At 34.7% G+C, this 17,262-nt stretch overlaps 1 protein-coding gene across 3 annotated transcripts in view; it reads left to right on the top strand.

Annotated features, from left to right (window-relative positions):
- Window positions 1-13,367, top strand: part of IQCM (IQ motif containing M) — a 412,415-nt gene extending 399,048 nt beyond the window's left edge. For all 3 annotated transcript variants that reach the window (XM_016144555.2, XM_036234284.1, XM_036234285.1), the window contains one exon: window positions 13,272-13,367. The gene's annotated coding sequence lies outside the window, so the exon portion shown is untranslated. The remainder of the gene's footprint in view (window positions 1-13,271) is intronic.
- The last annotated feature ends 3,895 nt before the right edge of the window (window positions 13,368-17,262 follow it).

Here is a 17,262-nt window from a genome sequence, read left to right as displayed (position 1 = left end):
AAATCCTATTTTAGCAACACACTTTGTTACTGTGGTCACACAGCAGATGTATTACTCTTCACCAACACTTTTGTAGCTCCTGATAAGCATTTAAATACGTTGCAAGGACACCTAAGATTTTATCTTTGGTGACCTGAGAGCCTTAAGCCGCAGGGAGGGAATATGAAACAACACTCTCCTGATCAGATTTCCTTTTTTTTTTTTTTTTTTTTTCCCATTTCCTTACCTGAAAACCCCTGACAATCTTTACTGCAAAAATCATTTGATGGGTTTATCTCGAAGAACAAATAACGTGGCAAAGGCTTGTATGTTTTCTTTTTCATTTCTGAAGATCCTTAAAAAACCCTAAAACTGAAACTTTATGTTGAGACAAAAACTACCAGGAAATAAGAACAATACTGTTATAAGAGTAGCAGAATAATAGTGAAGGAGTACGAGGCATGACCACAGCACGAGGTTTAAGGGGGTGTATTAAACCGCTCAGGCTGCTATAACAACATAACATAGAATAGGTAGCTTAAATAACGGAAATTTATTTCTTCACAGTTCCAGAGGCCAGAAGTTCAAGATCAGGGTATTGGTAGGTCTCCTATTTCTTGAGGCCTCTCGCCCTGGCTTGAAGATGGCTGCCGCCTTGCTGTGTCCCCTCATGGTCTTCACTCTGTGTATGCGCATCCCTGGCGTCTCTCCTCTTCTGAAGACATCTGTCACATTGGATCAGGGATCCACTTTAAGGATTTCATTTTACCTTAATGACCTCTTTAAAGAGCTTACCTTCAAATACAGTTATGCTGAGGCACTGAGGCTTGGGGATTTAAACATATGAGGAGGGGTTGGGAGAATAATCCAGCCTATAACGGGGTGAGAGAACATGCTCCAATAAAAAGGTATATAAACAACAAATAGTGGAAAATATACTTACCATCTCTTCCTCGGGCCTTGAAGTCTCTTTATTTTATTTTATTATTTTATTTTATTGTTAATTTGGGAAATTGGATAATTGAATAACTGGCTACACGACCTTAGTCACTTCCATATATTTTACTGTGGTTTAGCTTTCATATTTATAGAAGGGGGAAAATAATTTTGCTTAACCAATTTATAGAGACTCAGTGAAATAGTAGATGGGAAATTTCTTTGAGACAGTTAAAAAGAAACTATTCATTTGAAAGTGTTGATATTTTATATAAATACTAGTTTTTATCCAGCACCTAGCATGTGACAGGAGCTGAATGAATGTCCATTGACTGACAATGACAGTCTAAACAAAACACCAAATTTTTAAAGAGAATGTAATTCTAAAATGATCCTTTTGAAATTCAGTTTTCAATATTGTGTAGGAAGAAGGAATGACAGAAATGGGGTGGCCAGCTGGGATTTCGTTATAACACTCTGGGCACAATCCAATCAGAGCTGGTCCAAAGACTGTGAAAATGGAGGGGGAAGGGATAATAGACTTTAAAAACTGGTGACATCAGCAGATAAAGTATAGAAGGAAAGAAAGAAAGCTAAATAAAACCAGCCAGCCTTCCAATGTCTAAGGCAAGTTTCTACCTTATGAAATTAAAAAGTGTTTTTTTATAGGCTTTCTTCAAGCACTTGTGCAATGCACAACATAACTGCTTTGTCTGCAAGATTATGCAATTGAATAATAATCTTTAAGAACTTTCATGGAATTTTCCCCAAGTTTTCTCTTTCTCAATTTCACTCACCATTACCCCTAGTTATACCCTATCTAACTACACAAAGCAGATCGAAGTGCTCTTTATTTATCTTAGCACTAAGCTTTTTTCATTTCTCCCTGTCACCACCAACGAAAGTGGCCCCTCTTGTATATTTAGGTATTTCCCACACATTTTCTTATTTCTGCTTCCACATCTTTATAATCTCTTTCTTGTGCTGAAAATTGACCTGATAGCTTTCTGGATATCATCAAATGGGCATGGTAAATTGTTTGAAAAATTGGCTATATTAGTCTCCTTCCTATAAATATACTCATACCACGACACTTAGAATTTCTTTCCATCAAGAAATGGATTCTGTTCTCCTACCCCTTCAATGTAGGTTGGCCTTGTGACTTGTTCTGGCCAATAGAATGTGGCAGAAGTGACAGTGTGCCAATTCCAAGTCTAGGCCTCAAGAGAGTCTTGACTGTCTGCTCTGTTGCAAAATTCTGACTAGCCAACATGTGGCTGGCTTGCCCAAGGATAGGACCTTGCATTGCAGAAATGAGTCGTCCCAGATGACTGCAGATGCATAAGGTCAACTGAGCTCAGAAGAATCATCCAGTTGAGCTTACCCAAAGTGCTGGCCCACAGAATCACAAGCTAAATCAGTACAGTTTGAGGTGGTTTGTTATGCAGCAAAAGCTAACTATTACAATGGGCTACTTAAGACTTTGTGAAGCCTCATTTCCTTTCCTTCTATGAGAAATGTCTATAGCAGTTTGGTGCAATTCTTACTTCAGCATGTAACTGAATTAATGGTAGAAAATAAAATGATCTCTTGAGGCTATTTTTATAATATATTAATGACTAGATTTATTCCTTATTAATGATATTTGGAACATCCCAGTATTTTTAAATATGCCAAAATGAAAAGTTCGTTTGGCTTTACTCTTCTTAACATCTCCTGTGAGTTCAAATACAAAGAGGATCTAACAGTGAACAGAATCCAGAAAATGTTAATTTTCTTGATGCTGTCAAGGAGAGAACATTGGCTTGGTGCCATTGCTGCTTTGGGGTCATAGCCAACCTGGGAATGAACAGCTGTTGTTATTCAGAAAAATTCAGACAATATTTGGGAAGACATAATTCAGAAAGAGAAAAATTAAGAGGAAAAATGGGGGAAAAAAGCAAGCTAAATCAGAACAGAATTTGAGATGGTAAAACTAATTATTCCAGAGTGTTCAATATACCTTCCAATATAGTTGGGGGGCAGAAGGAGAAAGCAAGGTTTGTAATGTCTGTAGCAAGGCATTTAGGAGGCAGTGTGGCATAGGAAAGAATATGGGGTTCGGGGTCAAAAGAAGTAAATTCCACTTTTGACTAAGGCAATAATTTTCATGTTTTCTCACATATATGGAAACAAATATCTTTCAGATGTATTTATGAATCTATAACACAAACCATTTTAAAACATATTAATGATTTGTATATAACAATTCATGGATGATGACAATTTCATATACAATATTTCTTTTTCTTATTCTCTTATTCCATAAAGCACTAGTTCTCAAAGCATGATCTGAGATCCCAAGGGTCCCAGAGACTAGCAACAACTATACGAACCCAGCTGTCTTCCATTAAGCTGGACATTGAGATATTTAAAAAGATTTAAAACAATTCTACTCTCCTCACTGTTTTCTTTAATTAGGAAAATAGTTTTATTAAAAATGTTTTCTTAATATGTAATGAATTTGTTATTGTTATATTAAAATGAGAATATTTATATTTATTCTGTTTAAACTATTGTAAATAATGATAAGTATTTGTTTACTACTCATAAACAAAATTTTTGACATTTTAAATAATTTTTAAGACTATGAATGGAAACCAAAACCAAAAAATTTTAGATCCGCTGCTGTTCAGAATGTTGAGTTAAGTATTATTATATCCATTTACTAGATTTAAATCTTCCTCTGTCATTTAGATGGGATAATTTTTATTAATCTATCTTCAAGTGTGTCATTTCCATTCTGCTATTGAGTTCATCCAGTTAGTTTTGAATGTCGATTGTTTATTTTTCAGTTCTAAAATTCGCTGGTTCTTATTTATATCTTTTATTTCTTTGATGAAACTTAACTCTTAACTCTTTCCATTCATTTAAATAGTGTTTGACCTTACTTCTCAGAGGATTTTTGTAATAGTTGTTTTAAAGGCTTCGTTAGATAACCCAACATCTGTGTCATCTCAGTGTTGGCATTCATTTGTTGCTATTTCACACAAATTGACATTTTCCTGGTTCTTCATATGCCATGCAATTTTGGATTGTATCCTGAACATTTTAAATATTAAGCTAGGATTTTCTGGGTCTTGCTTAAGTCTTCCAGAGAATTCTGATATTTTTGTTTTAGCAAGCAATTGTGTGCCACCTTGTAGCTGAGTTCTTCAAGATAGATGCTCTATCTTGCAGTTGTTTTCAAAGTCGATGACATGCTATTATGTGTCATAGCTATACACGTGCATCTTGGAACCACTTCCAGGAGTTTGCAAACTACTTTTTTTGGTCACACTCCTCTTTCTTCTCTGTGAGCTCCCTAGAACTTTTTTTTTGGCTCCCTGCAGCTCCTCTTTTAAGTTGAGCCAGAAAACTAGAGCTTTATTTATTTTCCCATTTCTCTTGTGTGCTTCCTGCAATTGTGATCATTCTGTGAGCCTACATTCAACAAGAAAAGTGGGAGGAAAAAAAAGCAACAGGTGCTTGCTCCACTCTCACCGGGCTTGATCTCCTCTGATTCCTCAGGAAGCTTACACTTCCTCACTGAGTGCCTCTTAGCCATCATTGTTGTTGTTGCGTCCACTGCCACCACCAATTGCACTGGATTGCTTAAAGACTGAGGAGGAGAGAAAGAAGAATCCAGCAAAAGCAGCAAAAGGAGGGGGCGGGGTTATTCCACTCTGACCATGAGCACATCCTTTTCCCATGTTGCAAGCCAAAACCTGAGAGCTTCTCCTGGAACTCTGTCTGCCGAAATGCTCACTTCTGGGTTTTGGGCTACGTTGAGTCCAGAACTGGTGATATCAGAGACCAAAAAAAAAAAAAAAAAGGCAAGGTCACTGGTGGTTTAGTAGCACTTAGATTTCTAATTTTTTTTTCCCAATTTGTCTGCTACTATTTACTTTTCAGAGTTTTTGAATAGCTGCTTGTGCACTCTGTTAATGTTTTATAGTGTCATTCAGTAGAAGAATGTGCTTAATTCATTTTGCCAGACATCAGAACCCTAATAAAAAAATTTTTGCAATCACATAAAAGTGCTAAAATGACCAAGGGAAAAAATATTCAGAGCTGGCTTCAGGGAAGCTTGATGGCTGGACTTCAGTTTAATCCCATGACTTCTGTTTCCATATGTAATCTTTTATTTGGTTATCACTGATATCTCTGTCCTGCCTAAGGAGAAGTTGCCCTAGCTTTAACCAGAAGTATATTCTTCTCTTGATTTCTTATAGTACCTTTGAGATATAATTGGAATATTTAAATAAAATTGTATTAAAATTACATGGTCAAAATAAAGAAAAGACAAGCCACAACCTGGGAGAAAATATTTGCAAAAGATACATCTGATAAGAACTGTTATTCAAAATATACAAAGAACGCTTAAAACTGAACAATAGGAAACAATCTGATTAAAAAATAGGCCAAAGACCTTAACAGACCCTTCACCAAAGAAGATATACAGATGATAAACAAGCATAGGAAAAGATGATCTACATCACATGTCATTAGGGATATGCAAATTAAAACAAGAATGTGATGGTACACACCTATTGAATGGCCAAAATCTACAATACTAACAACACGAAGTGTTGGTGAGAGTGTGGAGCAAAAGGAACTCTTCTTTCATTGCTAGTGGGAATGCAAACTGGTACAGCCACTTTGAAAGGCAGTTTGGCAGTTTCTTACGCTACTAATCCAGCAAAAAGTTGAAAATGTATGTCCACACAAAAACTTGCACACAAATATTTATAGTAGTTTATTTGTAACTGTCATAACTTGGAAGTAACCAAGATGTCCTTCAAGAAGTGAATAAATAAACTCTAGTATACCTAGACAATGGAATATCATTCAGCATTAAAAAGAAATGAGCTATCAAGCCATGAAAAGACATGGAGAAACCTTAAATGAATATTACTAAGTGAAAGAAGCCAATCTAAAAAGGCTACATGCTGTACGATTCCTCCTATATGGCATTCTAGTAAAGACAAAGCTAAGGATATAGTAAAACGATCGGTGGTCGCCAATGAGTGAGAGAGGGAGGGACGAATAGGCAGGGCACAGAATTTTTAAGGCTACGAAAGTACTCTATATGATACTAAAATGATGAATACATGCCATCCAAACATTTGTCATGACAGGTAGAACATGTAACGCCAAGAGTGAACTCTACTGTAAACTATGGACTTTGGGTGATAATGATGTGTCAATATAAGTCCATCAATTGTAACAAATATACCACCCTGCTAGGGAATGTTAACAATGGTAGCGGAGGCAGGGGTATAAGGGAACTTTCTGTACCTTCCTATTAATTTTTCTGTAACTAAGAGTGCTCTAAAAATAAAGTCTTTTAAAAAAGAAATAAAACTCTAACATATACTACACCATGGATGAAACAAAGACATTGTGATAAGTGAAATAAACCAGACACAAAAGAACAAATATTGTATGAATCCACTCATGAAGTGCCTAGAGCAGTTAAATTTATAAAGACAGAAAGTAGAACAGTGGTTGTCAGGGATGAGGGGGAGGAGGGAATAAGGAGCTATCGTTTAATGGGGACGGAGCTTCAGTACGGAATGATAAAAAGTAGTTTCAGAGATGGGACAGTAGAGATGCTTGCACAAAAATGTCAGTGCACTTTATGCCACATAACTGCACTCTTAAAAATGGTTAAAAGGGTAAACTTTTGTTATGCATACTTTACCACATTAAAGAATAAAAATTTAAAAACTATTTAAATTTTTAAAAAATGCATTGGTAAATGAAGGAAGATGAGAGAGAATATGTAACTAGATCATGGGCTGGCAAACTATGGCCATGCTAATTCATTTACTTATTGCCTATGGCTGATTTTAAAAACAGCATAGTATAGTTGTAAGAGAGATTGTCTGGCTTTCAATGCCTAAAAACATTTACTATCTGACCTTTACAGAAAAAGTTTGACAGCCATTGAACTAGATGATCTAAACTGCAAGGTATAGATTATTATGGTCATCTTGGGATTCCCTAGAAAGCATCTTTCTGCTAAACTTCATGCCTGAACTTTCATCTCTGAATGGGAGCATAGCTTCTGCAGAGAAACTCCTCCAGAGTAATGGGAAGCCCTTCCCTTCTTCTAAAATCCTAATTCCATTCATTTAGCTATTACTAATAGGGTTAATAGAGTGACTAATATTTTTCCAGGTATTCTGCTAGATACTTAGGATACACTGCTAAAAACAAACAAACAAACAAACAAAACAAACAAACAAAAAAAGCACACCAACCTGAATTGAATTTCTGCCTTCATAAAGCTGTAAATAGAAAGCAGTTTTTGAAGGTTGTTGAAAGCCGTCTCCCCCTAAGAGCTCCTTATTGATCCTGGATATATTTTATTGGGCAGTATAGTTCAAGTCTAGCATGTCTTCTGCATGATAGCATATCTGATCAGAAAAGATTTTTTATGGTTTTTTAGAGTCTTCTCTTTCCCAATTAAACATTCATCCTCTTCATTTGCAATAAAGAAATTATGTTAGTAATACAAGTCACAGATACATGTGCTTGCTGTATCACTTTTTCATTATCTGCAAATATTATCCATAAAATACAACTAATTTGCTGGTATACTTGCCCAGAACAGACATGAAGCATTATCTCTGATAATAAATGAAAAATCCTTGTACTTTCAGAACTTGAGGAACATTTCCCAATACAAATGTTGCATTTCCTTTACTTTCCAGGGAATAAATTTAAGGATAGTTCTTAAAAAGAAGTGAACATGAAGTAAAATTACACTAATTTAAAATCAGTTATTTCTAAATGAAGAGGCAAGTTAATCAAAACTGTTGAGCAGCACAAGCATTGAGTTAAATTTTTCAACTAACTTGCTTATCTAGTCCCATGAACTCTACTCTTGTGAATATGGGTGTTTTATAGATTTTTCATGGACTGCTCTTGCCTGTCATTTTCTTCTCAAATATAAATGACAATATTTTCTATGTATAAAATATCCATAATACAAATCAGGATCAAGTTAATGCATGTTTTAATTTCAGAAGAGTTATAAAGTGATATAAACAGAAAATTGTCAGAGATTGTTTTTTTGTTGTTAAATGTAAAAAAAAAAAATGTATATCTGGAAAGTCTAGAAACCATTTTGTTGGAATACTGGGTTCTAGATTTAGTGAGACTGTGACTTATTTAATGGTTTAAGTGTTACAAAAATGCCAATCTGAATTGGTAAAAACTCTGTGTCAAGTAAAATTCTAACCAAAAAACCCACTATAGGAAACATCTGTAAGGTGCTTTTTCTAAATGCATTTTATGTTGTCCATAGTGGCTAGCTGAGGCATCTGGTTCTAGATGGAGACATTTTTCAAAACTATAAATATTTTTTGATAACTGTGAAGTTTGATTTTACAGCCTATTGCTCCAAAAGGAAACTAAAAAATTGGTTAATAATTTAAATGAAAAAAAAAAAAAGATTGGTGTGATGTCTCTTCAATGTTTTCATCCTGTGACTTCAAGAATTCTCAGCACTGTTACATGTTCTATTTAAAGCCTATACATCTAGAGACAGAGCCAAACATTTTCCAGATTTTGAGGCACAAGAATAATGTAGATTGCTTACACATTTCAGTTTGTTAAAATTTACTCATCAGCTTATTTGCACCATTTTACAGATGACTGTATTTCTCTTTCATAATCTTCAATCATTTATTTAATGAGTTTTATTATTGATGGTCCAAGAGAATTAATCATAAATTTGTAACTATATTTTAAATGTATATATGTATGTATTTATAGACTGAATATTCATTTTATAACAACTCTCCTTTAAAGGTAAATTCCAGGAATATATGGGATTATAAAAGTGGGAGCCACATCTAACAAATTTCTTACCTCTCCACTCAAAAAATTAGAAAAATTAATATAAAGGAATGGATATCATCAAAATGTGAAAATAAAGAAGAGCTCCTAAGAGTGGTTGACACATACTCAATTATGTAACCTAAAATATATGCTTTCCAGAGATAATAGCGATACAATCTATCAGGCTTCCTTTTGGTTCGAGTGCCCAAGAAGCTAAGAGGCAAACTTAGAGTTCAATTGTAGAACCGAGTTGATCCTGCCATTTACATTACCTGAATTTTTCTCTTTTCCTTATGTCTTATTTGCTGAACCTTTTTTCTGCCATATTTTTATTCTTGTTATTATGTCTTTTCTGTAATGTGCTTTAGTCATTTTGTAAAGAATAAGGTTTAGATGGATTCAGTGTTGAAAAATACGCAACACAGCGTCATCACAAGATTGTAATTTGCAGGCTTTGAGCACAACCATTTAGGTTGTTACTTTGAGAAACATTGCTAGCTACTCTTGTAAGTTTTATAAAAACTAGAGTTGTCTGTCTTCAAACAAATAAAAAATAAGAACCGATAGTACAAATTACAGCTATGAAGGATGATCTCAGAGCACTTATAAAATTTTCTCTGAGAATAATGCAAATGCTGACACACACGGATAGCACCAAAGCAAAATCCTACGATCCTACTGGTGCCTTATTTGCTTTAATTACCCGGGCAAGAATCTGTCCATCAGTAAGTGACCAGAAATGGGGAAATAGCAACTGAATGGTAATTAAAAAAAAAAAAAAAGAATAACTTAATTCATCCCTACATTTCTTACATCTGCCTTAGGACATAAACAGTGATACTGTAATAACACGAACTCAATTAAAACGGCAGGATAGCAAGGCAGTTGTATGAACTTTGTAGTCAAAATGATGAAGGTTCAAGTCTTGATTCTGTTTTTTGTCTGATGACCCTGGGGATTTTTCAAGCCTTAAATGTAAGTTTTCTCATTGTAAAATTGAAATATACCTACCTTCATAAAATTGTTATGAAAATCAAATTGGATGATAGATAGATAGATAATGATAAATTAGATAAATAGATAGATAGATAGATAGACAGGTAATCTCACTATCACAATTATAAATGGTCGTTATTAGCAGCAATTATTATTATTTACAAATATCAAGAGGCATAACCCATTTTTTGTTTATTTTAATGGAATCCAAAGGTATCATTTTGGGGTACAAAGTGGAAGTATAAAATAAACAATTCCACATGATTAATGGCAAAGATGACTACAAGTAAGTTCTACTGACCAAAAGACCATATAGGTGACAACCTGACAATACCGTCCATATTATACTCACTTAGGACGGTCAGAGCAACCGATTAAAATAGTGCCACCAAATTTAATAGATAATAAGGCCACAAAGAAGTGGAAGCTTACTTCTGAACTCAGATCTTGGAGAAAACTTTAATGCCTTTAAAATAAAAAAATGTCTAAAAAGTAATTCCAATAATTTACAAAAAAATTATTTTAATATTTTCTTTCTTTCTTTTTTTATTGCGACATGCCTAAGATTTTCCTGTAATTAACTAGGGGACAGAATCTCCTTTTACTCCAAAATTATTTGGTCCCTAAATTTGTCCCACTTCATAATGATTTTATATTCACCCAAATACCCTTCTGCATTATCCTCAGAGTCCCTTCCTTTCTCTCTGCATGCTCCCACCTACCTCATTCTTATGACATCTGTGATCCTGTGAATGTAAGGTTAGAAGCTAGTTACCCTCTTATATTTCAAAAAGCAAACATAATAATCCTCCTTACTAGAGCTTCCTGGCCAATCTCCTTTCAGAAAGAAATGTTCTAGTTTGAGCTTGTAGGTGAGCCATTTCTGAACATTCACTAGTTGGTACATTTTACCTTCCTATTCATTATGTTACCTTATCATGCATCTTGCTAAAAACATCTTGGGAGAACTCAGGTAGGAAAGGTGCAACACAAAAGGCAATATTATTCTTTCTAGAAAGGCCACTAATTATAATTTCACATAACCGAATGTCCTGCGACTGAGAAAAGAAAAAGAAAAGATTGAACAAATTTATTGAGTATACAAAACCCTCAGAAACATGCCTTAAAAAACAGAAAAAAAAGTATTAAGTTCTTTGACACAATGCAATACGACAAACCAATTAAGTAAAAATTTTCCACAACAAAGCCACAGATTATTTACTGAAGTGGCAGAACAGGCTCAGCTATTTACAGGAAACCAAAACTCAGGTGTATATTTTCCCAAAAATAAGAAGAGAAAAATCTATATTGGTACCATTAGATAGTTCACAACTTTGTTTAATAAGGAGGGGTTTGGGGATATCAGATGTGGCATGTAAGACAAACCCAGGGAGGTTGACTTAACTGTGGGCCAAGATCAGAAGCAACAGAGAGAAAGGCCTGTGGGAAATGAATATTTCATTCGAGTTCCAGAGTCGAGGGGAAATGTTATGTTCTAGAACAAACAATGATCTAAAGGAAACTTTTTGTCGTAAGTCCACACTTTCTGTGTCTCATGTTTCCATATTAAAATAGTTGTAATTCTCTAACAAGGTACAAAGTATCTCAGGAAAGGAAGAAAGACAGAAAAAATAAAAATGATAAGAAGGAAAGAGTTGAGAAGGAATGCATTGGTTTTCTGCTTTTGGGGAACTTTATTTACCCAACATGCAGTAGCCCATTAAATATTAAAAACAAATGAGGGAATGCTCAGCCTGGGTCCTGTGAATTTGATTTGGAATGTCTTAAAAAGTACAGTTTTACATTATACTACATACAGTAACTTGAATTGTAATAATAATTTCATATTAGAGGTTCTAAGATGCCTTACTCTATTGACATTTAAGGATCATGAACAGTTAATTCATTAATTATTTGCATTAAAATATTTCTTTCTAATTTCTTAAAAAGTCAATCTTTCTTTGTAGTTAGAATGCCCCCCATAGCTCCAACAATTTCTTGCTTTCTTTTAAAAAATCTATTTACCAAGGTAAAGTTCTGTTCTGGCCTTAGTGAATTATCAAAGATGATCATTAGTCTTATCACATTATACTTTGCTATTCTCAATTCCCTGATGTAGTTGAAGAGCAAAATGAGGGACTTTTCTTTTTAAAACTTGTTACACTTAGTTTTCCCTGTTTTCTTGTCAAGAAGCTTGTGCTTCTATCTCTGCATCTGGTTCTATGAGGATGCTCAGCTTTATATGTTTTTGGTATAAACAATGATTAAATATCCCTTCCCCTTCTAGTTTTAGGCAGACATAATCTAATCTGTGTTATGTGACAAGATCAATTAGTCTCGCCCACTCTCCAGCCTTCTGTCCCTCCCCTCTCAGCTGCTACCCTCTTGGCACTCCATCTCTTTTAGGAAGTAGCAATAGGAGCCAAATTTCCAAACTGCATTCATTAGATGAATATGCAGGCCCAGATTGCATAAATGTGCTCATATCCTCAAGTAGAACTCAGGCTCAAGACTTCTTCTGACTCTTTTCTCCTGCATTTAATGTTTGTCAGAAGATGTCTGACTATAAAACTTTCTCACTGGCCAGAAAGTAAGAAAAGCTCTATTGAAAAGATCAGGTAAATGGACAGCCCAGAACTGGACTGAACAAAATGAATGCAGAGAATGCCATCCTTCCCCCCCCCCTCCCCCGATGTGCTCTCTTATAGTCTTTTACAAGCAGCAGCCTACTTACTTCTGACAAGTATAGGTAGCCTGCATAGTTCAGATGGTAGATGGCCAAGGCATGTCATTGATAATCAGAGCATTTGCAGGACAACCAGTTGAGTCAGCCAGACTCCAAAAGGGACCCTGAGGACAGGACATGGAAACACAGAACAGCTGGCGATGCACAATTCTGATCAGTCTAGTATCACATAGCTGGGCTATAATCACCACAGCTGAGGATAGCAGGAACCAGGAAAGCCTTACCCATCAGGTGATGAGGAGCCAAAGAGAAAATGCACTTAAGATTGCTTCCTTTTGTTTCTGTTATCAAAAGTAGTTTTTAGATTTTTAAGGTGTATATTATTATTTTCAATATAACTGCTAAAGGAGTGATGAACATTCTATAATGAGCTATTTAGTAGCTGATAGCTTAAATTTCAAAACCGATAACCATAAATATAACTTCATGTCACCTGTTGAAAGATTATAGAAGTAACTTTTGGGTCAATTGCTAAAATAGAAAATGGAATTTTTTTTTTTTAATTTCACTGTGCTTAGTACTAAAACCTGAGTCTCATTGTAATTATGCCTACTAATTAGTGTTCATTAAAGAATAAGATTGGTGACCTCCTGTTGTTTTTAAAGCACAGACAGCTTCCCTTGGATTAATTGGAATTTCCCTAGTGAATGCATAATTGTAAGAGTGAGGCAGAAAGAGATAAAGGAAGGAACAGAAAAATAAAACAAACGTCAAAATCTTAACAACAAATTCTCCTTTCTAGGAATTCGAGATGACAATATGATGCCATTTCCATGGTGTGTCAGTTTGCCCCTCACTGCAAATTCCTGCAAGAGTTCATTGTCATCTGCTGTCAAGTCACAACCCATAGGAAACCCAAAGGTACTTAATATGGTTTCTCAGCCTATGTCCTGTGACTAAGGAAAACTTGCTGGTGACACTGCTGATTCTCTGTTCTCACTTCCTCTAAACAGCAGACTTGGATCACTGATCTGATCAGTTAGGTGAAAGTTTTCATCAGTATAGGCAGGAAAATAAAAAGATTAATGGAGAAGCCCTAGGCCCATTTAAATGTCTCCTCTCACACAGCCACGAGAGTGAGTGTCACTTAAATCATGTACCCTGATCACAAACGGCTCCTTGGACACTGAGGTCATTTTTATAAAAACGTTTCAAAGAGCTACCTCTTTTTCTAAAACACCTTGGTAATAGAAACAAGAGTCAGAACTATTTTCTTTCTGTTCTTTTTCAAACGGGTTCTAAAGTCCTGTTACTCAAATCTTAATTTAGTAAATTCTCAATTCTTACCTGTGCAGTAAGTTTATATGTAATATCAGCACAGTGGCAATCAAGGATAGCAGTCTGCGGAGGAGGGAGAAGTTCTCCCAAAGGCCTTCTGCATGAATTCACCATTTCTCAGCATCCTCCACACTGTGACTTGTACAGAATTACAGGAGTGCTGCAGCCGCCAGCTGGATTCTTCATCTTCCCCTGACTTCTGGCCAGCCTCCATTCATATCGCTGCTACCAGAAGATTAAAAAAAAAAAAAAACCAAAACTCAGGCTTAAGAAGTCCATAAAACTGTGGTAGAAAAATGTATCTGAGATATTATTATCTAGTGCCTAGCAAGCTTCTAACTTGAATTAAACATGCAAGCATGGAAAGGAAAACAAGAACTTCTACAACCAGGTTTTTGCCTTTGTGTAATTTTCTATAGTTTGTGAGTTTAGAAAAATAATCCAAATTTATCATGCATTTGAGCGACAGTGGAAGAGGTGACACATGCCAGGGGGCCTTAGAGAATTTTATTGCCCACGAGGGTATGCAAATGAGTCTTTGGAAAGTAACCATCAGCTTTTATCGAGGGTCTTAAAAATATTCATGCTTTTTGATCAATAATCCCATCTCTAAGAAACAAAGATAATGCATGATATAGAGGAAGAATTATATACACAATATTATTTATATTATATTTCATATTATTCATATATATTCAAAATAATAAAAACAGCATACTTTAATTATTGAAATACTAAAAAATAGCAAGAAATTCAAAATCAAATAATAGGACAAGAATTAGATTGTAGCTATCCTAATACGATATTTCTATGCATATGTCTAGCCTGGATTTTGCATTGGAAATATATAAAAATATGAACTTAATTGTTAGATAATCTTGTGTAACATGGTTTTAAAAGACCCCCGTATTTAGCATCTGGCCTTGGATGAGGCAAAAGAAGTGACTTGGAAGCAAAATTTAAGGGGGTCGTCACTCTGAGGATAGTGTCACCTCTCATACAGCCACGAGAGTGAGTGTCGCGTAAATCATGTACCCTGATCACATCTCCTGCCTCACCCTACTCCAGTCCTGCACCTGTCATTCTATAGATGCATTAAAATATATATATATATATATATATATATATATATATAATCAGTGCTCTACTGTTGAGCAGATAGGTTATTTTTAATTTTTTGCTGTTATAAATAACACTGATGTACATGCAACAATATGGAATATATGATTTTATCTTTAGAATCAATGTAAAGTAGCGAGATATCTTTCTAAAAGATGTGATCCATTTGGACGTATTTCCTCCAGGAAGGTGCTATACCCTTGTTCTTTTAGTAGTATTTGAGAGATCTTATATAAATTTTTTCTGCCTATTTTAATCTTTGCAATAAGATTGATAAAAAATTCTGGTTGTGTCTATTTTCATTATTTAGCATTAGTAGTATTAAATATTTTAATACTTTATTTTCTATTGTATCTTGTGAGTGCACGTATATTATCTGTTTATATCTCTTAATTTTTCCATTAGGGTCTTTGTTTTCTCATTAAAAATTTTAAGTTTCTTGTAAATTAAAACTGTATACCCTGCCTCTCAGATATGTTACATTTTTTAGATCTATATTTTTTTGGTATATTTTGCTATACTAAATAAAAAATAGTAAAAAGAAATAGTAATAGTTAACACTTTTTGAGTGTTTCCTTTGTCCCAGAAACTATTAAACCTTTGTAATCATTTACTTGCTTAATCTTAATAAGAGGTAGGTATGATTGTTACCCTCATTTTACAGTGGATGAAATTAAGATTAAGTAACATATACCCCAAATCATTCACCTACTTAGGGATAGGCCAGGTTTCTTATCCAGGAAGTCAGGCTCTAGTGCCTGAACTCTTAAATGCTGCCCTACACTACCTCTCATGACAGGATGGACAGTAATAAAATAACAAAGCAAATCTATTGGCCATTTATTTTTTGCAGTCTCTAAAGTCATGCTATTTTCTCTTACAGAGCTCTCACACAGCCATGAGAGTGAGTGGTGGCTTAAATCCTGGCTCCTATTTACTCCATAGCCTGCTAAGGAGTTGTACAGGTAAGATTCAGAGCAATTATAAATTCACATTTGCAATTTAGAGCATCTCTGTATATTCAAAAATAAATCTCCATAGGTCTCCTTCGTTTCTGCACAAATCGTGAGCAGAAGCAAGGATGACTTTTTTTTCTGGACTATCTTTTCAAGAATATCGTGGAGCAAACAGCCTGGAAATATAGAGATAGTGTCACTCTCTGGAGTAGAGAGCAGATTTTTTTACTGCCCAACATAATAAAGATACTATCTCACTTTGGCACAATGCAGGTTTGCCTACAGTTCATTATAAAAGATTTGGGTTCTCAGCTGTGATACAAATGCCCTTTGTGTACAGCATCTACCTGGCCCACTCCACGTTACTCCCCTAGGACATGAGGTGCAAGAGGAACTCATACAAACGTGATACTTATAAAGACTTGTCTCTGACCCATGGGTTTTGTATCTTCTGTCAGTTTTCATGAAACTGTGGTAGGCCAACTTGTTAATTTGAAAATATGATAAATAAAATCACACACTTCATAGTTCTTGATGCTGATTTTATGCTTGTACTGAAAGGCTTCTGTTATGTCTTAATACAGGTAGCATATGTCTCCTGTTTTGTAGTCTGTGGACCACTCATTATGCCTCGGCTCCAGTTGTTTGTAAGATTACAGCTCTCTCCTTTAGTTACTCCCATGGGTTCCCAAAGTGAAGTTTGTGTATGCCTTATAGCCTTTATTTGACAGCTGACCATCTCAGCTGTCCTCAAGATTAGGTGAAAAATTCATCTTCAGTTTTATTTATATTAAAATGCAAATACCTATTTCTTTGAGTTGCCCCCTAAAATCTCTAAAATTAATTTTGATGTGTGCACATATCCAATATTTTAAATCAGGCAATCTCAAACATCTATCAGGTAGTTTTGAGTGATACAATAGAAGGAATTTCCTTTATATACAGATTTTTACCCTTTGTTGCTTATAATTATTCACTTTTATATATATATCTTTATTATTCCCTTCTATTTTTCCTTTCTTTTGAACTATTTTTTTTTTAATTTTCTTCATTGCATATCTTCACTACTTATTTTAATCGTAGTACTTCCTGATGCAAATTTGCTTTTAATTTCAGGTTTGGCCAGGTTCCATGAGTTTTAATATGCAGTGTTGTCATTATTATTCCCTATGCGTTTGATAAATTCAGTTTTGATGTATTTAATAACCCACAGTTTACTTAAAAAGCATTTAATTTTCAAGTGTTTTATCAATATCAATAACAAAATGGTCTTCATGGGCTTCCTGTGATGAAAGATAAAAACATTACCACTCTTTACCTTCTCACCCAAATCCTGATTTTATTTTTATGTGATCTAAGATTAGAGTTCTAGATTTCAAA

The sequence above is a fragment of the Rousettus aegyptiacus genome, unplaced genomic scaffold (genome assembly GCF_014176215.1).
Source record: "Rousettus aegyptiacus isolate mRouAeg1 unplaced genomic scaffold, mRouAeg1.p scaffold_m13_p_16, whole genome shotgun sequence".
NCBI classification, from domain to species: Eukaryota; Metazoa; Chordata; class Mammalia; order Chiroptera; family Pteropodidae; genus Rousettus; species Rousettus aegyptiacus.
Note: the sequence above shows the minus strand (reverse complement) of the source record. Positions and strands in the feature narration are given on the sequence as shown.